A 23,419-nucleotide genomic window follows, 5' to 3' on the forward strand; every position below is an offset into this window, starting at 1 on the left:
AAGCAGTACTGTGGAAGTAACATGGAATTGTACAATGCTGTTGACATGCAATTTGACCTTTGTTTAGTATGTTGATCAGTACACATTTTCCGAATAATTACTTACTTGGCTACATTTATTTTCACAGACATGAAGGGGGCTGTGTTATAGGATGAATAACAGGTAACAGGGTTTCTGGTAAAATCATAAACCTCAAGGCTGAAGGTCAAGTGATTTCTGAATGTCACCAGAACCCTGAGATGGCAAAGTAATACCATATTACAGTCAAAGGGATTTGGAGCACCCTGCTGACACGTCACAGCTGAATTACCTCATGCATCACGTTGATGTGGTTTAATGTTGCTCGCTTCACACACAGTTCTCACAGTTTGTTGGCCAGTGCCAGTACCAGTATTCTTTTCAAGTGTATCCCCAGACACGTGTTTCTAGATTCCTCTTTCATCAGTGGGGAAAAATGTTCGTAGGTCGCTGGACGTGCTGCCGCAGTTTCCTCTGGGTTAGTGCCACTCTCAGCACGCAGGTGCTCACAGAGCTCGTCAGCCCACGGGAGCCATCTTAAACAGTCAAAGGGATTTGGAGCACCCTGCTGACACGTCACAGCTGAATTACCTCATGCATCATGGTCGATGTGGTTCAATGTTGCTCGCTTCACACACAGTTCTCACAGTTTGTTGGCCAGTGCCAGTACCAGTATTGTGTTCAAGTGTATCCCCAGACACGTGTTTCTAGATTCCTCTTTCGTCCAAATCCCTTTGACTGTTTAAGATGGCTCCCGTGGGCCGTGAGCTGACGAGCTCTGTGAGCACCTGCGCGCTGAGAGTGGCACTAACCCTTAGGAAACTGCGGCAGCACGTCCAGCGACCTACGAACATTTTTCCCCACTGATGAAAGAGGAATCTAGAAACACGTGTCTGGGGATACACTTGAAAAGAATACTGGTATTGGCACTGGCCAACAAACTGTGAGAACTGTGTGTGAAGCAAGCAACATTAAACCACATCGACGTGATGCATGAGGTAATTCAGCTGTGACGTGTCAGCAGGGTGCTCCAAATCCCTTTGACTAATACCATATTACACATGGCCAGATGATTTGTAAATAACACCAGAACACTGACATGACAATATAGGACCATATTACACGTTACTTGTTATATATTATATGTTTATTTGGAGGTAGTAAGCATGAAAAGGCTGTTTTCTTCAAAATGAAGTGAGTAATGGGGGCTGACTGCAAAAATAATGTTAAGGTTTTGTTTACATCCTATTGTTTTTTAATTTTTTTATTTCAAAGTATTTTTATTCGTTTTTACAAAACAGGTACATTCGCATTTTCGTTGAGGGTTTCCAGATAAACGTAGTTGGGATTACAGAAATTACATGATACTGTTTTGTACACGTCCAGCTGGTGCCCTCTGCGTTGACTAGCTGGAAAGATTAGAGACAAGATAGCAAGAAGAGTGAAAAAAGAAGAGAAAGAGTAGAGGTAGGGTACAAGAAGTGTTCTCTCGCTATGAGCCTATGAAACAGTTGATAATGGTGATGGCCAGTCAATTTATGCAATTCTAGGATTGTAGTGTTTAGCAGATAATTCGAGATTTATTGCATTTGCTCCATAGTTTGGCCATAATTTGCTGATTTCACAAAAAATGTTGTTTCTTGTTCAATTGGGTGAGAATGATAGTGTCACGAATATACCTCACAGCTTGCATTTATTGCTGTATCTTGTAGATAATCTTGCCCTAAAATGTTGCCCTCAATTCCTCATAATCGTAATAGCTGCAGAATGGTTTGAAGGCTATCATTATGATGTTGCATTCCGTATTTCAGAGGGAACAGTGAAATAGTTCCCATATTTCTATTTTTGATGGTCCCTTCAAAATATGTTTATACCTCTGCATTTAGTGCAATCAAGTGACCCAAATGCTATATAAATATATATATATATATATATATATATATATATATATATATATATATATATATATATATATATATATATATATATCTCCATCTATCCATCCATCTTCAAAAGGAATCATACTCTTGGCCCGCACTCATTAAATCTCCAGCTTTTATTTTAGCTAGATCAACATGTTTCAACTCAACGGGATTTTCATCATGGTACTAAGTAGTAATCAATGTACTCTTTCAACCATAGAGGTACAATAGACATTAGTGAAGCCCTTGTGTCCAAACTGTGAAAACAAACCTAGACTAAACACTTGCAGGGAATACCATAACAATAACATAAATTGAATGTTTGTTAAAAGAAAAACACATGGTTCCAAATTATTTGTAATGCCAAAGAACAGCATACTCTATTAACAAAAAAGTTTTAAGAAGAAAATGTATTGTATGAAATTTGAATAATTTATCATCTTGCCCAAGTGGGCTTGCAATCATTTCACATTCAAATAGAATCTGATTAATAAAAAAAATGATTGTTATAAGTCCGTGTTGCCCAACTAGACCAGTAGCTTGCACTTCAATCCATATTCTTCATCACTGAACAATAAAATCCTTGAAAGCCATTTGTTCCGGAAAGAAAAATTTGATTTTTTTTTTAAAGTGACATAACAGCAGTTAAGTTACCCTACTTGAAACATTCCCATTGCTTTGTCCCTAAGCCTTTCCTATGAAAAAGCTTAAATATAACTGCTCGCATTGCAGGGTCCTTTCTGATCATTTGAACTAAAACCTGGTCAGCTGACCGATTCAATGAAAAGGATGTGTTTTACCAAGTGAAAGGATCAACATTGATATTTATTGTATGCTTTGAGGTTAAATGATCCCTTTTTAAGTGTATCCAGAAACTCAAGTATCAATACATCCAAGAAAGTAATTAACCTGAATGACAAGAGTTCCCAATGAAACAATTAACCCATATTCGCCCATTAAGCACTCTTAAACTTCCTTTTTCAAAGACTGAAACAGCGCTTTATCACATTTATCAGATGTCCGATGGAAATTGGGTATAAGGACATTTCCCCAATTCATCATCAATTGCAAGATTTACCACCGCACATTTTGCTTTTGGGTCTACTCTCTAATAAACGCACTAATTAGAGAGTTGTTGATTTCCTCATTCAAAGACTGAAACCAAGTAAAACAATTTCCCATAGGGCAGATAAGCATTAGAAACTCAATCAGTAAATCTAATGTAAATGTACAGTAGGCCCTGATAAAACGTCGCTCACTTCCACTAGTAAAGCAACTTGAGGACTCTATTGCCTCTTTTTTTCTAAATCACAGAAAAATGCCTTTCATCTTTCTCAGCAAAGATTCCACATTTTGCTCATGTACATGATAGCTACTTGCACGAAAGCTGTGATATGTAAATGCTTGAGTGAATGCTTACTAACATTAGGAATTACTCTGAGAAGCATTGCATTCCAAGGGTATATTGTCTGTGCTAGATGAATTTTAGCTGTGCTGGTGGTCCTCATTGGTGTGGCACAGCTGATCACCGGTGACGTAAGGAGCCATAACCATGTCTGAGCGTATCCTTCCTTCTCACACTCACTAAGGCAATAAAAAAGAAATATATTGAAATATTTGAGCCAACATTTCTTAGGCACTCGAATCGGACCTGGGCAGCATTCCATTGCATCGGTTTTGCAATATGTGTAGTCGCAAGAAGGGCGGGACAGTTCATATGAAAATCAGCTGCAGTTAGTCGGTCCCATATTCCTAGGCTACGTCTCCTCTGCATGTGAACACAATGAACACTGTACATTTTAGTTACATTGGTGCAGTTTGTCTGTAGGTAGAGCCAGCTCAAGGTGCTTACGCCTCTCTTTTAGGGAGGACTCACTGTGACACCAGATTTGTGGCCTAATCAGCCACTTCAGTGCCAAAGCACTGACTGAGCATTTGTATGTATGAATTTCTCTAGTACAAAGCTGAAAGGTAGTGGAGCATTATGAGGATCAAGGACATAGAAAGTCAACAGGTGATCGAAGGTATAACTATGTTCTGCTAGTGTAACTTAACTGTTACTGCATCATCTGTAGTGTTCTTTAAGGATGTGTGTCTTCAAGTCTTTCCTAACTTAGAGTAGTGTTGGAGTGGTCTTCATGGATACGGAGATGTTGCTCCAGATCCTGTGTGCATAGCTTGCCTTTATTTTTTCTTTGCCTCCAGTTTGGCGATCTCCAAGCTGTGAGTGTACAGAGAGCCACCAGAGATGGTGAACTTGTCATTTAGATAAATGGAGGGGCTGGTTGTGATGGCTTAATAGTTGATACAGCTAGTTATGAAGTTGGTGCAGGCTTTCAATGAACAACAGTGGAGGTCCATCATGGTAAAATTGATATGATCATATATCTTCAAACTCTGGAGAGGTATGCTGTGTCTTGTAGGATGCTATGAGGGCCGGTGCAGTGTGGAACCTTTCCAATATTGTTTTCTTTAGAGGTGATCTATTGAGCTGTGTCGGAACTGATGCTGAACTTGCCCTGGCTGCTTTTGTCTGTTCACAATCCAAACCTTGAAGCACACGTGCATACGCTCTTCAATTTGATAACCTGTTCCCCTCAAGGTGAGAGGGTGAAAGAGTTGCACAAAGGAAGATGAAAATTATGCAACTTGACCTAGTAACTCTATTGGATTCTTCAACTAGGACGTGCCCTGGTAAAAGTATATTAAAAAATGTTACCTAATGGCAATTTGTCTTTCAAAGATTTAAGCAATATGGTGTTCATCCCCCTTTCCTTTTGCAACGGAAAAGCATTTGCTCATTTCACTATATGAGAAACCGACTAAGCAAGAGTTGATGGTATATTCACTTCCTAACAAGCTAGTCACTGGTATGCAAATTGTATTGAGGTCTTATATTATGCATATTTTGTGCATATTTGATTCAGAAGACTTGTTAAAATGGCTCGGTTAATATGTAATAACCGAACAAAGTTGAGAAATATGCCTTTGAAAGAAAAACTTCAGAAGGGATTCACAATGAAAGAGGCTGAATATTTCTCTACATTGGAAGCACGCGGTCTAATCCCATCGTAGTCCTCTCTCTGCTTCTGTATCATTCAGGTGGTATTCATAGTGTGCAAGCCTCCTAGCTCTTTTGGACCTTACTCTTCATATTTCTGGCGTATGCCATTAATATCTTTTCTGGCGTATTTTCAAGAACACTCCACCCTGATGCTTCTTGGCCCATTAGAAGAGAATGGCGATATTAGAATATAACATGGCTAGGTTGAACTGGGGAAAAAATCATATTTTTAATAACTTGCCAAATTTAGTAATGATGGACACCATCTAGATGTGGGTGGGTCTGCTTCGCTGCCTTCATTGAATTGGACATTTTGCCAAGTCTGGTCCATCCAGCTCTCGTAATTAACAGTTTACTCGGACTGAAGGCACTAAAAGTAATCCATGGACAGAAGTGGTGTAGTAGTGACAACATGAATTTCGATTTTGGTGTATACACTGCCTTATGCAGGGGGCCTAAAACTGTACTTAATCCCCCTATGGCAGCAAATGACAAGAGAGCAAAGCTCAACAGATATGAGACTGTGGCAAGTTCAGGAGAATGATAGCAGCATTCTGGATAACTTAAAGACGCTTTCAAACAGGGACACTATTTGGCATGCCTGTCTTTCACTTGCTTCACCTGTGAGATTTTTATAATATAGACTCTGGATGAAAAGAAAATGCATTGACTAGGGAGTGGATGGTTCCAGTTCATGCACTGTTTACAAGTCCAATCATGGTTGCAAAGTGTATTTATGAAGTCCACGTCAGGGTAAACCTAATATTCTGCCAGTCCGACAACCCATTTAATCACCTCTTGTGTCTTGAAATCAGGAGTATGCTTAAGCAACTCTACTTTCTGTGGGAATAACCGATTGCATTTGCTCTTTATGGCCTTCTGTGCTGGTAAAAGGAGTACATTCTAACCAGTAGAGTATCTAACTGTCTGTCCTATCTTCTGAGAACAGGGAAACTGGCAGAACTCCCAGAGCGAGAGTGACGACGTCGGAGACTGTTCCAAAAATGACGTACAAGAATACATTATTTACAAGGGTAATTTGATTCCACATTGTAACTTTTTTTCACAGTTTAGGATGTGACAGCATGTACTACAACTTGAGTTGCAGTAGGAATGGCCTTGATAAACCACTGAAGCAGAGCGGCTCGGAAACATGTCGGCTGTAAATAACCTAATGCTTTAACCAATAAAGCCCGTTTGTAACTACTCTGCATTCTAGGTCATTATATGGGATTGTTTGAGCAACTGAATTTTTGTGGAGTAGAGAGATGCCCAGCAAAATCACCAAGAGCATTTGGGGACCACTTTAAGCAGGAGTTCAATTTCATTTATACATTTTGGGTAGAGCCAACCCTTCTAGCCCTTAAGTTTAGAAGACATTGTTTTGCCTTAATCACCTGTTAGCATGCTCCTTCCTACCTAAGTTGATGCCATGGCCTAAGCAGAAGCCCAGTGTAGAATGCAAATGTTGACTTTTTATATAGGGCATTATATTGGTTCTCCTTTTCCTAAGCACTCCCAATGATTGCTTTTTGATTTGAAGCACAAAGTGAATTGCCCTGGATAGTACTCCGGTTGCTACTAACTAGTTCCTCAGCTAATGTTTAGCCACGTGACTAGATATTCTCCATGTATGCTAGTGGACGAGAAATCAGGAGACTACGCAGTAAAATGTCGGTTTGCCTACTATCTAGAACTGGGATTTTGTTTTCAATATGTTTACAAGAGACCTTAGACGCTTAAAGGCTAAGAAAAACTGAGTTGAATATGCAGTAGGGTTTTACATTCTTTTAACCGCTTTTGATGAAGTGCTTTTGTGTTTTTCTACAGTGGAAGAGAGACATATTTACAAATCTTAAATTTAATGGACTTATTTCGACTTACACCATAACTGCAACAAGCACAATATTCTGAGCTAATCATTCAAAACCAGAGTCCTCAGACACAGGATGACCTTCTCAGTCTTCTTTTTTTATTTTTCCAACACTTCAATGCAAAGATCTAGTCGCCAACACATGTTTCGTCTTATAAGGCATTAGCCAAAGACTTCCTCAGGGCTAATTTATCAGAAGTATTCACAATTGACCAGCAATATCAAGTATGTAAAATGCAGTATATGCAATAAGTATTCAAATTATGTCGAATTCCCAATACGAGTACAGGAATATACAATCTCTCCAAGTATTCTCTCCTATTCATAGGTGCTCCAGAGTACACAGCGTGGCTCGATCATATAGTCTCGGCGAGGTGGCGTCACCTGGATACTTATTGCATATACTGCATTTTACATACTTGATAGAACATTTTTGGTTTGTTGAACCCTGTCCCCTAGGTTTGACGGCTATCTTATTATTTTTTGCATTTATACAGTCCATCCAGTCTCTAAGCACATTTGCAGACGGGTAGCATGCTACTCTATAAAGGGCTATGATGATTGTGTTTCTTTTGGGCATTTGTAGCCACAAATTCCTCACCATGCGAATATCCCCAGGTGCTCGACTGGGACCGGAAACTAACTAGCAATGCTCATGCATGACTGGGTATGACATCCAACTCCTAGGCCTGTGTGGACTGAATCCAGATAAATCAAAAAGCCATTTAAGAAAACAAAGTGAAAGCTCTGTGTGGTGAAGCATCAGAGGAATCTATGGTGGTCCTGTTCCAATTCGAAGTTGAGAGTGGAGATCCACTCTCACTCCTACTCCTGAAGTTGTTCTTGCAGCAGATCATCTTTACAGATGAAGTATTCTGGTAAACAAAAAAAAGCATAAGAAGTTCAAGCGTGACTCTGTCCCTTCCCCCCACTCGATCTTCAGAGAAGGAGAAAGCGTGTCACAGTGCCTCCAATTCTCGCTCTCTGGTTCCGATGCACCCCACGTTCCGGGGTCCATCGGCAACGTTGAAGCAGGTAGAAGCCTTTCGAGGGCGCATGATGCTTCTATTTAGTATGCTTCCAGCTCCATGGCACCAAGGATCCACAGTGGTTTCCAGTTGGTATACCACCAAAAGGTACACCCTCAATGCCGTTTATGCCTCGTGTACCCAGCACTAAAATATGCATCAGTCTCTCCGAACATCGAAGCCATCACCAACGCTGCCAGAGGAGGAGCCGCAAGCCATCATGGAACCCAACTCTGAGCCAGCTTCGACTTGAAGAAACTATGTACAGATCTTGATGTGCTGAAACTGAATCCATTCATACTCTGACACAGTTCTGCTCCCATGCAATCGTACACAGACGCACCAGCTTTTTTACTCAGAGCAAAGCCATTCTGCTGGAGGCAACAGTGATTTGGAAGGGGAAGAGTTTGACTCGCCCTGTACTGACAACAACTGGTACTTGGAATTATAGGAAACTAGTGAACTGGACACCTCACCCGGCACTTAGATTGTTTACCCCGCAGTCCAGAAAAAGAAGAAAGTACAACTTTAACCACTGTAGTTAGTAGGACTGCCTGAGATCTTTGACTTCCAACTTACCACTATGGAAGTAAACACGTATGTGATTAACAAAGGTCCTGCAGCCTGACCAGACACTGACCGAACCTCTCTTTTCCTTTAGTGAGGCCCTCACTGACAAACTGCTGGGCACTTGGGCTAAACCCTGTTCTGGCCCCCCAGGCAGCCAACAAATTGCCCATCGCTATAGACCTTCTCCAGGCTACCTGGATTTGTTAACTGAGTATCCAAACCATGAATGCTCAGTGCTACAGGTGTCCACCAGCAGAGTAAACCCTAAGAACTTTCCAACCACTCCTCCTGAGAGGAAGTCACAATGTGTAGACATCTTTGGTTAAAGAATGTTCTCCTCTGCCAGACTTGCTCTGAGGTCAATTAATTCAAGCTGTTACACTGTCACCAAAACTATGCACTTTAAGGCATGGTCGGTGATATCTTGTCCGCAGTCTCGGACAACTTGCTCTGCCTCTTTTGCCCAAAGCATTTAAGATGTAGCCAAATTAGTCAACCGTTTGGGCCTAGACACCAGCGATTAACTGGGAAGGGCTATGGGAATGAGTGTCGTGCTCCCCTGCCACGTATGAATGAGGTTGACTGGCTTCTTTAAGGACGTCCACGCATCCTTAATGGACATGCCTTTTGACAGCTGTTTGATGAAAAGGCAGACTCGACCATGGAGTATTTTAATGAGAGCCGACCCTTGGCATGCTCTTTGTGCCTTTCAGCTCCAGTCCGGAAATCCCCCAAACAATTCAGAAATATGCCAGATGCTTAGCGTATCAACAGTGTCAGACTACACTGCCCGCACAACGGACTTCCCAGCCTTTTTGAGGTCAGGCTGTGGGCCCCACAGGCATTGACCTGGTCATCAGGAGCTGCCCACAGCCAAATCCTTCACCCCTCCTGCCATAACCTCAAAACCCCTTTAACACGCCCATAGCATCACACAGCCATCCAATAGGAAGCAGGATCAACCTTTTTTAAAAAGATAGCAGCATGTTACAACCAACAGATGGATACTGCAAATTGCTCATCGGGGCTATGCCTTTCCATTCATTTTCAGCCCACCACAACTGCTACCTCTATCGTACCACTCCTTGGGGGACCATATGTCCATTCCATGCCAGGAAGTACAGGCTCTTTTTAACCAAAAGAGCTATAGAGAGTGTGCTGGCTTTGGAAATGGGGGGCGGGTGCTATTTCTCCTGCTTCCTTGTGCCAAGGAAGAACTGAGGCCTACTACCTATCCTAGATCTTCTCCCTCTCAATGCCTTCTAGTGCAAGGACAAATTCAAAATGCTCACTCTGTCCCAGGTTATATCTGCCCTGGATCTCAGATCCGTAATTCTTATTTTTAGATCTCCAGCCTGAAAGCTGACAACTGCTAACCTGGTTTCAAGGTAGGCTACAAGCACTTTCAGTTTACTGTGCTCCCTCACAAAGGTGATAGCAGTGGGCACTGCCCATCTGCAGAGGTTTTCCAGTATCATGACAACTTGCTGTTGAAGGAGGGCTCACCACTGTCAATCGCAGACCACCTTCAGACGAGATCGAACCTCTTGAAGTCCCCAGGGTTAATAGTCCGTTTGCCGAAGTTGCACCTGACCTATTCGCAGAGGCTCATGTTCATCTGAGCCATCCTGGATATGATGCACTTTCAAGTCTTTCCTCTGGAACAAGTACAGGACATTTATGCTGTTATCCCAATGTTTCAGCTGCTTTCTGGGGTCTCAGTGAGGGATAACTCTGAGACTTCTTTGGCTACTAACCGCCTGCATCCTGCTGGCCGACTATATCGGATGGCATATGCAAGCCTTGCGGTGGGATCTGAAGTATCAGTGGTCCCAGCACCAAGGGAATCTGTTGGGTTTCATCTGTGTGTCAGAGGGGACTGACAAACATATGCAAAGGGGGCTGCATGACCTCAAATAGACGAGTGGCAGACCCCTCTTCCTATCCCACCCATAGTTGATGATGGTGATGGATGTTTCACTACTGGGTTGGGGATGTCATCTGGGAGAGATGGATATCAGAGTCCACTGGTCTCCGGCAGAGACCTGCCTGCAAAATAATTTGCTGATGTTGTGGGTGTTTCACATGGTTTTGAAGGCCTCCCTGCCCACCATCAGGAGGAGCTAGGTGCAGATCCTCACGGCCAATGCCATTTGGTACTACAACAAGCAGGGCGGGCTGGGATCCTGGGTCCTGTGGCAAGAGACTCTGAGCCTCTGGAGCGGTTAAATCGTCAGAGGATTTTCCTCTTGGTGAACCACCTGGAGGGACCTTTAAATGTCAGAGTGGAGAACTCCAACCAGCGGTATCTAGTGAATAACAAATGGTAGGTACACCCGAGGTGGCACAGGGCATCTTCCAGCAGTGAGGAGAGCCCTTGCTCTGTCTCTCTGCCACAGTCGAGAACGTGCTATGGCAGCACTTTTGCATGCTGGAATTTCCAAGAAAGCTCTCTCTCTCTGAGATGTGTTCTTCCTAGAGTGGGACACAGAACTCCTGTATGCTGTCCCACCACTATCGCTCCTCCCTGTGTTTTGAAGAAGATCAGGAATGACTTGGACCAAGGTATCCTAGAGGTGCCACATTGAGTCAAAAGTATGTGGAATGCGAAACCTCTGGGCATGAGCATCTGTACTCCGATAAGACTGCAACTTCATCAGGTATTGTCCCCGAGCTTGCTCAACCTGCACCTTCATGCATGAATATTGAGCAGCAACAGTACTAATGACCTGGGGATAAAGATTAAATAATTTCATGTCATCCTGGTGGCCAAGTGTCCTTCCATGAAATCTGTGTAGGGCGCTGGGAAAGGTTTGTTTTTTCCTTGGTGAGGTGCCTGTCAGTTGGACCCTTTGTAGGCAAAATGTTGGGTGTGTTTTTGTTTGCTTTGTTTTTGGCCCAGCAAGGTATTGCTCTGGTCACAGTTAAAGGTTTTATGTTTGCCAGGCCAACCGTTCTTGGTCACATCACTGGTTGTGAAGCATTTCTTCAAATGTTTATAACTTAAGTTTCATGCTAAGTTTTGTGATGCCACAGTTGGACTTAGATCCGGTTCTCACTTTTCTGATGTGCCCTCCATTTAAAGCAATAAACACGTGTCCATTGCATCGACTCACCTCAAAAGTGGTCTTCCTGGTTGCGATAACATCTGCACTCCAGGTGGGTGTACTTCAGGCTCTTTTGTTCCAGCCTACCAATGCCACCTTTCTTTCTGAACATACTGGTGTTAACAACTTCAACTGCGTTCCTACCAAAGCTGATGATGCAGTTTCATATCGGACAAGCCATCTACCTCCCAACCTTCTGTGCTCCAGCTCACCCTCGAAAGAGACTCAATTGTTTGAATCTCAATAGAGCACTGAGCTTTTACACTGATCACATCAAGGCACATAGGATGGACAAACAGCTTTTTGTGAGGTTCTCCGAGAAAAGACTGGTAAGGCAGTGCAGAAACAGGCCATCTCTCGGATAGTCCTCTGCATTAAAATCTGCTACACATTGACCAAGAAGCAGCCTCCAGAAGGTTTAATGGTTCATTCCAGCAGGGTCAAGGTTGCTACCACTGCATTGGCATGTGGAGTTCCTGTCCTGGATATCTATCAGGCAACTACATAGGCATCAGTGCACATGTTTAAGAAGCACTGCTGTCTCAACAACCAGGTCAGACGAGATAGATATTTTGCCCGCTCGATCTCTCAGGGAGTTTTAGTCTGAGCCATGGGAGATGAGGCTTTGGTATCTATTCACAAGGTGATGAATCTGTGGTTATAAGCATCCATCCGAAGAACAAGTTACTTAACTTTGGTAACGTTTCTGGTGGATACTCGATCTAACAGAGCTTCCTCATCGCCCTACGCTTTTCTGTTCTGTGGTATGGTCTCTTCCATCTAAAAAATCCCAATTTAGGAATCTGCACTGTATCCTTGTATTCGCCGATGGGCTGTGCGTCTGAAGGCACAGGCAGCTTCATAAAAGAAACTGACTTCAGCACGTGTGGCACCTATGATGAACGGGAGTCCAAATTGACGATACCTACAGCCCACAACAGATAACTGATGATATTTCAGATGAAAAGATCGAGATTACAAGAACGACTGGAATTTGAAAATTTGAGAGATTTAACTGCTTCATAACATTTGAATCATTCAGAGACTACAGGGGCTGTCCAACAACCCTGAACCAGGGACAGACAGTCGATACACCTAACAGAAGGTTCAGGAAGAGAGGTCACAAGATTTGTGCCACTTCACCCATACAGTTAAAATCGAAAATAAGGAAAAAAAGCATTCTATCGAGGCTTCTTCGGAACTTTAGTGGTGTGCTGAGAAACCATCTCGCCGATTTATTGGGCGCATTATTTGGTGGACTGTGGACATCATTTATTGATTGAATTGCAATCTTTGGACACGGTGTGTCCATTTCGAATTCTATCTTTTGCAAGCTGGAATTATCTTGACAGCCATCCATTATCGTTTGGTTGGTCTTCTTTTAAGAAAGCTTTGTAACGCTCAAGCAAATTCAAGTCCTGATGATGACCGTACAGTAATACAGCGGTCGAAACAACGTCGACTCTTTTTGTGGCCATAATTCTTGAAGGGCACATTATTTTTGTTTGTGTTGTTCCTTTACACATGTAATGTTTTTTGTTAAGCCACTTGTTTTTTTTTATATGTTTGTTTTCTTGTATACCAACATTCTGTCTTGATCGTAACTGTTCCTTTTAACCTTTCAAAATATGTAATAAACTATAATGTCTTTGGAAATTTGAAAAAAAAACTTTTTAAATGTATGAATTTATAGGCTTCTTTTCTTCTCCCTTTTTTCTTTTCTTCCTTATTTTTTAACTGTATGCGTAAAGTTGCACAATTCATGTGACCTCTCTCATAACATTTGAAACCCTGAAGAAGCGATAAAATCGTGAAACACGTGTTGTCTTGGCTGTGGATGTCCGGTTCTGTAAATGGAGAATTTTGGATTGTTTGAAATGAAGAAACTTTGAAATAAAGACTTTATATGGATGTCTGCATTGCAATATGTTTCCTTCTCAGTACATGAACTAAAGTGACCATGTGGATTATTCCCAGTGAGCGAAACGGGGATCTGAGAGTCCGTGTCGAGCTTAGTTTCTATTTTCTCTTTGTGAACTTTACACATGGCACTTATATTCGCCTTTGTTTGTCACCTCCCGCATGGACCTGCATTGATGTGGAGTCTCATGGCATCACCTATCCACACAAGGAGCACTGCTTTAAGTTTCCAAATCCATTTTATGTCCTGGGGTATTCACAGGGTGAGGTATCTGCTTTTAGATAGAGTACCTGAAGGAGTGTTACAAAGGTATCCAACTTGTTTACTGCTCATTAGATGACCATGCACCTTCTGTAGTTCAACTATGCAAGCAGTCTCACATTCAAGAGAGACTTTCTTTCCCTCTAACTGTGCATACATAGTGCTGGTGGATGCAACTAGTGAGCACTGGCTTCCATTTTTAGGGCCTGGAACATATTTATATCATCAGACGTAGATCCAGAGCAAGAGGGAGAAAGGCAGAAAAGGGAATAAGGAGGAAGAGAAAGATAGGAAAATAGTGTATAAATGGATAAAGCAGAGAATAGTGAGATAAAGAGACAGCAAGTGTTGGGTAGTGGAAGAAATAGACCTGAGATTGAGTCAAGACTAGACAGCCTAGAAATTCAGTAACCACAGCATTTGGTAGTACGGATGGCGGGTTCCTAGAAAAACCTTGGGCTCTTACACTTATGTTCTCTTTACTGGCCTATTCAGGGTGCTGGTATGTGATTGTATAAGTCTTCATGAAATGCCTGTTCACGGCATTGCCCGTGAAATGTCATTACTTGAGAACGAAAGCAGCCTTAGACAAAGGGGACAGCATTGGCAACAGAACATTTACCAAGTTCCAAACTGAGCACTTTAACTAAAAAAAAAAAAAATGTTAGTAATCTAAGTGGGCTGGGACAGGCAAAGTACTCTCTGAAGGACACACGTTCTGTCATGAAATATTCCCTTTAAGTGATGGCATGGGTTTAAGGGGTTTACATGCTATCTCATAAATGTGCTATCTATGGTAATATGCAACCTAATTTTCAGCTTACATGGAAGTTTCTTAAAAAAGTATCTGATTAAATGCACTTTTAACTTGCTTTCATGGTACCAGAACATGAATAGGAAACTTATGCGCTAAGTTGTTAAATAAAGTTCGTATTGTGAAGAAACGCTTTTTGAAGTTTCATTACGTGTATGCCATCTTTAAAAAAAAAAATGGGTTGTTTGTACTTTCATCTGCCAGAAAATGTATGCTTTCTTTAACAAATTCTTACTTTTGTGATGTAAACCATGCAATATATAAATGCCCTCAATAAGGGTAGTTATTTCTGTAACTGATAAACTGGTGAAAATGTATTTTGTTACTTACATGTTATTTTCTTATCAAAGTTATTAAACCTTTTTCTAACTATTGATTGCCGTTAATTCTCTTTTTTTATTTTTTTATTATATTTATTATTTTCCATGTTGCACACACTTTATACATTATACATTGTTCAGCATTAACACTTCATGCTTCATAGCTAAATAAGCTCTAATATAAGATAAACAAACATTTCATTACGCATTTCCACCATCATTGTTTATATATCTTATTTTACCACCATTAAACATTAAGCCCTTCTTGGGTCTACCTGCGGCCCAAATCCTTCCTTCCACCTACTTATGGGTTGCCATATTCTTAAGCCTAATGTCCTTACCCTTTTCCCTTTTCGTGCATAAATATTCTTCTCTATGTTATATGCATTCAACAGGTTAGCCAACCAGGTTTGTAGTACCGGTGGATTTTTGTCAAGCCATGCCCTTGCTACGGTCAATCTGTATACTGACATTGCCACGAACAGAAATTCCTGCTGTGTGTCAGTTCCTTCCATACCCAGGCCTAAAATTATCCGAGCTGGGCTAAGTTTAATTTGAATCCCCAATGATCTGTTTAGAAAACCCTCGATGTCCCTGACTAGCGTATGTAGTTGAGGGCAGGTAGCAAATATGTGAATACTATCAGCTTCACTAGCGTTGCATCGGGGACAGTTTGTACCCATGGTCCCGCCCCATTTAGCTATCTTGGCGTGGGTATGATATAGTGAATACAGAGTTTTATAATGTTGTTACTGAATGGAGGATGATTACAGTATAGTACGGCCTAGGTCCAGTGATTTCTTAAACCACCCTACTTCCACGCTAAGTTTTTGCGCCCATTTGTTGCCCACTTTTCCTAAGTCATCAGTTTTCCCTTTAACCAAGCAGGCATAAAAGGACCTAATGGTGCGATCACCCAAAAGTCTAATTTTTTCCAGTATCTCGTTCCTACTCACTCCACCTGACCCCCCTGATTTATTATTCAAAAAACTTCTGACCTGGAGATACTTGAAAAAGCCTCTATTATCGATACCATGCTTATTTCTTAGATCTGCAAACTGTACCATCCCCTCTGCATCAAATAAGTCCCCAATCTGGATAATACCACTGTTTACCCATTCTGACATTACTTCATCTGCGAAGATTGCTTGAGGAAATTACCTGTTTTTATAAAGCCTAATATATCTGTTGTATTTCCCCAATTTACTTCTTTTCAAGAAGGCAATCCAAATCTTAACAAACAGCAGCGGAAACTGTCTTGAACCTGGTTCTTTTAAAGTAGCCAAAATCAATACAATTTAAAAAGCAGTTTCCCGCATCTGTCCCTAACACCGTAGCATATACTTTCGTAGACAGGTTATTAACTCTTTGATCCAAATCTGTTTCTCCTATTAGCCCTTGCATATATTGTAGAGAAGCTGCCATGTAGTATATCCTGAAGTCCGGCGCTCCCCACGCCCCCTTTCTCTTGGGAGCGTGATATATCTATATGCCCTACGCGTCTTCCCATTTGCCCAGATGAATCTGTTACATATTGCCTCTAGTGTATTAAACCAGCTGTTCTCAAAAAATAAAGGGATTGATCTAAAAAATAAAGACATTTGGGGAGAATCAGCATCTTAATAACGTTGGTGCAACCCATCAGCAATAGGTGTAAGTTGTTCATCCTTATTAGATCCGTTTTACTCTTGCCATCAATGGAGCCATATTTGTCTCTACCACCATATCAAGATTTGCTGATATTGCGACCCCCAAGTACATGGCTGAACCAACTACCCTAGCGTCATTACGCACTGAATATCTATTTTCAACAATCTGTGTCTTAGATTTGTTCAATTTGTATCCTGAGATTTGACCGAAACATTCAGCCTCTACTTCAATCTCCCTAATGGCGGCGGAGGGGTTAGGTGTCAAAATGGCAACGTCATCCGCATACGCAAGAGTTTTTATTGCGCAGCCGTTTATATTCATTGAGGGAATCTGTGGGTTCTGTTCCATCCTACGCAGATAGGGATCCAAGTATAATGCAAACAGCAGGGGGGATGACAGGCAGCCCTGCCTAGTCCCTCTGCAGATCTTGACTGCTGCCGAGTATCCCCTATTAACCCTAATCTTAGGCATTGGGTTGATATACAGGGTCTGTATGACCTTGATGAAGCCCTCCCCAATTCCACTCCACCTCATGGTTGACCATAGGTATCCCCAGGAGACCCTATCAAATGCCTTTTCTGCATCTAGAAACAGCGCTGCCATGGGGTCTCTTAGGGTACCTGCTGCATCAAACATGGTAATGACCTGCCTGACGTGCTGTGTTGTTCCTTTTCCTGGGATAAACCCATGCTGGGAGGGACTAACTAAACCCTCAACCACCCCTGCTAGTCTTTTAGCTAATATCTTTGAGTAGACCTTGACGTCAGCGTTCATCAACGTAATTGGGCGGTACGAGCCTGGTTCGGTTATGGGTTTACCCTTCTTAGGGCGAGCAGACCTAAAAGCAGGCGGAGCCTGCTTTGTCTGGGAAGACAACTGTTGTTGGCGTGTTAGAAGGAATCTGAGACGGAGCTCAAGCACGAGCGTCGCGGTCTCAGATTCCTCCTCGGGGCCGCGCACAGCACCACACACGCATGCGCATACACAGAGACACACACCACACTCACGCATGCGCACATACACAGCCATACACAGGCACACACTGCATACACACACGCAGACCCACACGCACACACACAGACACATTCGAACACACACAGACACACGCGCGTACACCCCCCTCCCCGGGCTCTTTCGGGCTGGTCGGGCACTCACCGGGCTGTTGCTGGGCATCGGGCTCCTCTCTGCGGCAGTCTCCTCACGGCACCAGGGGACAGGACTTCACTTCCGGGGCTCCCTCCAGCACCTGGGAGCCCTGCAACACTCTGGCTGTTGGCAGCCCCGGGACTCTCCTCAACTCATGGGAGCCCCGGGCTGCGGAGAGGCCATCTTCACTTCTTCCTCGGTGTCGGCGGGTGGGACTTCCTCCTGGATTGCAGGCCCCGCCCCCTTCTCGGCCAAAAGTGCCTGACTTCCGGTTTTCACGGAGCAGGGCTGCGGCGGTGATTTCTTTCGGGGGCAAGAGGGGTAAGCACCCTCTAATTAAAATATAATTATATTTCCTTCTTGTGTCGCTTGGGAGGCCCCGTAGTATTAACACTGGTTATACAGGGATCATGTGTTATACAATGTTTCGGATCCCGCTAGTATCTGATTTTTGCTCGGGTGAGCTTCGATATTGAAAGTCAGGTGGCATGTTTTGGTTTTTCTTAAACGAGGTAACCGACAACACATTTTACCAAGTGAGAATGCCGTTTCTGGTGGCTTTTGGCATTTCAATATTTTGATAACTTCTTAATGGCACATATCTTTACTCAAGTTTACGCAATGCGACTTATTGCTAAAGGTAGCGACAATGACATTGACTCACACTCTTACAATGTGAGCTTTTTGTGACTTCCTCTGTTATATGGTAATCATTTCGTTTTTAACCCGGCTGGGTAGTACTGACACTTTATGTATAGCACGGTTCATTGTACATGGCAATGTTTTATGTGGGACCATCTGATGTAAGCCCATTTTTGTATTTACCCTATCTTTTAGGTGGTAGCTCTCATGATGTCCGGAGCCTTATGGCCTAACCAATCTTTTTCTACGTTGCCACATAGAGTTACTCTGCTTCCTCTTCTGCTTTCACCACTGTGCCTCTCTCTTCTGGTGTTGTGCCTCTCTTCTGCCGCTGTGCCTCTCTCTTCTGTTGCTGTACCTCTCTTCTGCTGCTGTGCCTCTCTCTTCTGCTGCTGTACCTCTCTCTTCTGCTGCTGTACCTCTCTCTTCTGCTGCTGTACCTCTCTCTTCTGCTGCTGTACCTCTCTCTTCTGCTGCTGCTGTGCCTCTCTCTTCTGCTGCTGCTGTACCTCTCTCTTCTGCTGCTGTACCTCTCTCTTCTGCTGCTGCTGTGCCTCTCTCTTCTGCTGCTGCTGTGCCTCTCTCTTCTGTTGCTGTACCTCTCTTCTGCTGCTGTGCCTCTCTCTTCTGCTGCTGTACCTCTCTCTTCTGCTGCTGTGCCTCTCTCTTCTGCTGCTGCTGTGCCTCTCTCTTCTGCTGCTGCTGTGCCTCTCTCTTCTGCTGCTGCTGTGCCTCTCTCTTCTGCTGCTGTACCTCTCTCTTCTGCTGCTGTGCCTCTCTTCTGCTGCTGTGCCTCTCTTCTGTTGCTGTACCTCTCTTCTGCTGCTGTGCCTCTCTCTTCTGCCGCTGTGCCACCCTCTTCTGCCGCTGTGCCACCCTCTTCAGCCGCTGTGCCACCCTCTTCAGCCGCTGTGCCACCCTCTTCAGCCACAGTGCCACCCCTTCTGATGCTGTGCCACCCTCTTCTGCTGCTGTGCCACCCTCTTCTGCTGCTGTGCCACCCTCTTCTGCTGCTGTGCCACCCTCTTCTGCTGCTGTGACACGTAAATACAACACATATTACATTACAAATGCTATAGGTGTCACATTTGCGAAAGTTAAAAATATTAGCATTGTAAATGACGAAGCTATTAATTTTGCTATTTTCAAAACCAACACATAAATAAAAAAATTGTCATTTACAATACCAATAGCTCAAACTTTCCTAATGCGAGACCTATTGCATTGCAAATGCTTGTTTGGTATTACGATGATGTTGGCTGCACCCCAGGACTCAGGGACGGATTCACCCTTTTGCGCCATTGCCATGATATTAAACATGTCCCCTATGATCACTGTTTGGAATATTTAAAAAAATTCCACCTGGGTCTGGTCCGGCCCTGCTGCCTTCCCTGAGGGAAGACTGCCAAGAGCAGTGACCAGTTCCTCTAACCGGAATCCAGCATCTAACTCCTCCTTTTCAGTTACGGAGAGCACCGAGGGAGACGCCTCGCTCAGATATTTTTCTATCTCTTCCGTGCTTGCTGATATGTCTGAGGAGTAGAGATCTGTATAGAACTGTTTAAAGACATCCCTTACCTGTCCCAGCTCTGTTACCCTATTTCCTTGATTATCAGCAATTTCTTTAATATCTGCTGCTGCTACTCTCTGCCTAGTCCGCACAGCTAGAATATGTCCCACCCTTTCACTGAGTTCATATGCATTCTCCCTGTTAGCCATGTATTTCTCGGCCGTCTTTGGGCAACTCCTTCCAGGGCATCTGCTCTAAGCGATATTAGTTTAAGGATGTTTTGTTCTATCGGGACCTGTTGTTGAATAGCTACTGCTAATTCTTCTTCGGGCTTCAATAGGTTTAGTCGTATTTCTTCTGTCTTCCGTTTCTCTTTTTTTTGTGCGGACAATACAAAGCTTAACGTCTCCCCTCTAACACCAGCCTTAAAGGCGTCCCACACTACCCCTGGGGGTGCCGTCCCTCTATTTATATCCCAGAAGTCCTTGATCCATTTAGTCATATACACCCGATATCCATTATCTTGCAGCAGCGCCCTTTCAAAACTCCATTGCACCTCTTTTTTATGGGAATGCCCTAGTCTTATCGTCAAAACCAATGGGCTATGATCAGATATAATTTGGGGTTGTGTTTCAATTTTTGATTCAGCAATTAGACTATTTGAAATTAGGAAGTAATAGAGTCTGACCAGCACCTGGTGAGGAGCGGAGAAGAAAGTGCTACCATCTAAGTTCGGATGCCATTTTACCCAAGGATCTTCCAACGAATTATGAGTCGCCATATCCGACAGTGCCCTAAACATTTTCCTTTTCCTGCCTAGATATTGTGAGCCTGGCTGCAAAAATGAACTAATTGGGTCATGCAGATTAAAATCACCGCAACATACAATTGGCTCAGGCCATTGTGCCAATTCCACATCCAGGTACTGAAATACGTCTGGGTCATCCTCTGTGGTAGCTGGGTAGCTAAGGTGAACGTCTGCCCCTTAAAGGCTATCTCGATCAGCACCCACCTCCCCCATTGATCTTCTTTTTTCCTCTTTATAATTGTGTCACTGCTCCTGCCCAGCACCGCCACACCTCTCGTTTTGGTTCCTTGATTTGATTTTGCCATAACTTTGAAACCTAATTGGCCCAGCAGGTGTGCATTGGTACCATCTATGTGGGTCTTTTGCAGACAAACCAGATCAACGTGCAATGTTCTGAGTAGTGCTGCTACCTTGAACCTCTTTTTTTGCTCATTGAGCCCACATACATTTATCGAGGCTATTCTACATGCCATATCTCTTTAGTACTTTCGACCCAATGCTGATAGTTGTCTGTTTTATCTTTACTTTGCTGTATATCTTGTATTTCTTTCCCTACCCAAACTTGTAATGCCAATAACAAAACACCATATCCTTGTGCAACATTTCTGCCCTTTCCCCTCCCTCCCCCTCCCACCCCTACTGTCCCCCCCTTCCTCACACCCCGTGCCCTACCCTCTCTGTGCGCCCACCTCCCCCCTCCCCATTGAGACGTCCTGGGTACAGAGTTCCCAGGTGTGGTTGTCAGTTAGGGCAGTACGTGTCAGACGTACCCGTGACCCGGAATCAAAGAGATGTATTCCCTACATCTCTTTGGTACATAAATAAAACCTCTGACTTACAATATAGGTTCTACTCCTGACATGTGAGAGTTATGTCCTGCGTTTTAAGTTGTTGTCGCTTGTTTATTCATTTGAGAGGCTTTCAGGGTTTTTGCTATTTTCCAGCTTTCTGAATAGTGTTCCCCCCCCGATTTCGTTCAGATAGGATTCTGCTTGCACTTCACTGGTAAAGGTTTTAGTGGTGCCTTTATAGATTATTTTTAATCTTGCTGGGTTTTGAAGAAATATCTTTGCACCGTTTTGTTCGAATGGAGTAATCAACTGTCTCATTCTCCACCTGCGTTCTACAGTCGCATGAGCAAAATCTGGGCGCACGAAGAAGTCGTTGAATTCCTTCTTCCTTGAGGGCCTCGCAGTGTCATAAATGGCTTCTCTTAGCCTAAAGTTTTCTATGTTGACCAGCATTGCTCTAGGAAACTGTGCTGGCTTCTGGCTACGTTTTGGGAGTGCCAGGGGGAAGCGATGTACCCGTTGAAGTTCAGTGTTCATATCCCAGCTTTCATGCTCCGGAAAGGCTGTCTTTACCAGGTTGATCATAAACCCCCTCGGGTCATCTCCCTCAACTCCTTCGGGAATACCTAGAAAACGAAGATTGTTCCTCCTGCCTCTGTTCTCTAAGTCTTCGACTTTTTGCATCAAATCCTTGATAGCTCCTTCATGTTCTGCCCCTTGCTTCTGGAGTTTACTGAAGTCAGACTCTAAGTTTTAGGTGCGAGACTCTACAGAGGCCATTCTTTTCGATATTTCTGAACATGTTTGGTCTACTTTTTCAACGGCTCCTCAAAGTTCCTGGATAGCAGCATGATTCCTGTTACTATCGTTCTTAACGTCTCTGTGAAAATGCTTGATTGAATTTAGAACTTAGCTTAAAGAGGGCTCCCTCATATTTTGCATATCACAACCCTCTTCTTTTGGCAATGGGCTGCTTTTCTGTGGCTCATGCCAATGTTGCAGGTTCTCGCTGTTTTTATCCAGCTCATCATCATCCACCTTGTTTTTTTCCTGGTTTTTACTTTTCCCTTTCTCCTTTACCTTGTCGGATTCTTTTTCCGGCTTCTGTTCCAAAATTTGGCCTTCGATTAGGTTCCTTTGTTGCCTTAGGGGGTTTATTTGTAGTTCGTTCCTCTACAGCATCCCCTGTAATTTCTTGTCCATCTTGAGTATCCGGATGGCCTTGATATTTCTCTTGGACCTGATCTAGGTCTTTATCCTGCTCCATATCTGCTGGGCATTTGCGTAGGTGGTAAACTAGTTTGCTGGTCACACCGGGCATACCAGGTGACCCCTCAGGTGGCCCCTCTACTTCCATTACTGTTGCCATTTTATTTGGGTCGTTCTTTAGGGGCCGAGGATGAGCCAGCTGTAGATATATGCCTACTTTGACATGTATTTTCAGATTCCACCGTTTCGCCTTCTTAGTTGCGGGGAAGAATAAAGTTTTGGCACTAGGTTTTAATTTAGTAGTGCAGGCAGTGCTGTCAATGCAGGCTGTACCAGCTGTGCAGGCTATGCAAGGGTCGAGTTTTTTGAGAGCTTTGAGGATATTGAAGGCTGCTCTAGTCTTTGTGATTGTTGAGTTGATAGCCAGACTGCTTCGCCCCCAGTCCCCACTCTCCTCCCCTCTGCTGCTAACTCTCTCTAGGTAGACGCTGTCGAAATTTGGAGGGATCGTCTCCGTTATTGCAGCCCTTTGCTCAGCAATTATTGGTGCATATCCAGCCTCCTCCAGCGTGGCTCCCCCCTTATCTTTATTTATTTATTTATTTATTTCCCCTCCCCAACAACTCGCGTCTATCTCCTACTATCTCCTGCTCTTTTTTTCAGTACTCTGGCAGTCAATAACAATCAGTGCTCTGGCAGTTAAACTCTCCTGCTTTCACCTGCTTTTTTTTTTTTTTTTTTAAAGATAGTTTGTACTTTGGCAGT

The sequence above is a fragment of the Lissotriton vulgaris genome, chromosome 11 (genome assembly GCF_964263255.1).
Source record: "Lissotriton vulgaris chromosome 11, aLisVul1.2, whole genome shotgun sequence".
Lineage (NCBI taxonomy): Eukaryota > Metazoa > Chordata > Amphibia > Caudata > Salamandridae > Lissotriton > Lissotriton vulgaris.